The sequence below is a fragment of the Zingiber officinale genome, chromosome 4A, assembly GCF_018446385.1.
Source record: "Zingiber officinale cultivar Zhangliang chromosome 4A, Zo_v1.1, whole genome shotgun sequence".
Classification (NCBI taxonomy): Eukaryota; Viridiplantae; Streptophyta; class Magnoliopsida; order Zingiberales; family Zingiberaceae; genus Zingiber; species Zingiber officinale.
The window spans coordinates 99,910,299-99,911,400 of record NC_055992.1 but is presented as its reverse complement, the minus strand read 5'-3'; the positions used below and the strand labels follow the sequence as shown (position 1 = coordinate 99,911,400).

At 44.9% G+C, this 1,102-nt stretch overlaps 1 non-coding gene across 1 annotated transcript; it reads left to right on the top strand.

The window, feature by feature from the left end:
- Positions 1–574: 574 nt before the first annotated feature.
- Positions 575–680, top strand: LOC121973945. The gene has a single exon (XR_006109849.1). It is a non-coding gene; the product is annotated as a small nucleolar RNA R71 (small nucleolar RNA).
- The last annotated feature ends 422 nt before the right edge of the window (positions 681–1,102 follow it).

Genomic DNA, 1,102 nt, shown 5'->3' with positions numbered 1-1,102 from the left:
CAGCTGTGTAGGTTGTTGCTGTTGATGAGTCTACTGTCCAGGTTGGTAGGTCTGATGTGCAGGCCCCTGGTCCTGATTATTTCGGTATGAAAAGTTGGAGTGGTTCCTCCATCCAGGGTTGTATGTGTTGGAGTACGGATTATTTTGCCTCTGATTGTAGCCTGTTATTGCATCACATTGCTCAAGCTGGTTTATCTGTGCCTGCATTGGCCCAAGGGGGCAAGTATCTTGAGCATGGTCCGCACTTCCGCAGATGTCGCAAGCACAGACTATTGCATTAGCTGTGTTGCTACCCATGGCTTCAAATTTCTTAGTCAAGATGTCTAGCTTCGCAGAAATGAGTGTGAATGCATCCACCTCAAATTTTCCTAATGCCTTCATCTGATTTCCTGAGAAAGCACCGCTAGATCTTTCAGATTCCCAATGATGGTGGTTTAATGCCACATTTTCTATTATCTCTTCAGCTTCATCAAGACTTTTGTTCATCAGTGCTCCTCCTGTCGCAGAATCCAATGATACCTTCGTGTGATAATTTATTCCATTGTAGAAGGTGTGTAGAACTAGCCACTTCTCAAGGCCATGATGGGGGCATTGTCTCTGTATACTCTTGAACCGGTCCCAGGCTTCAAATAGGGATTCTGAATCTATCTTCTTGAAACTGGCAATCAAGTTCCTCATGTGAGCAATATTGCTTGGGGGGTAAAACTTGTCTAAGAATTTCTACTCACATTGCTCCCAAGACGATATGCTATCTGCTGGTAGAGAATTCAGCCACTGCTTGGCCTTGTCATTCAGAGAGAATCCGAAAAGAAACAGTCTCACCGATTCTGGAGGAACCTCATTCACCTTCATCGTGCCACAAATTTCATAAAACAGCTCTAGATGATGATTCGGGTCTTCGTGTGGCCCCCCTCCGAATTGATTTCACTGGACCATGTGGATTACTGCGGTCTTGATCTCAAAGTTGTCAACATCGATGGGTGGTCGGGAGATACTGGATTGGACCCCTCGTGCATATGGTGTCGCATAAGCTTTCAGTAGTTTATCGGCCATTCCTGAGGATTCTTTTGTTGCTTGGAAAGCTTTCTGTAAATTCTTTCTC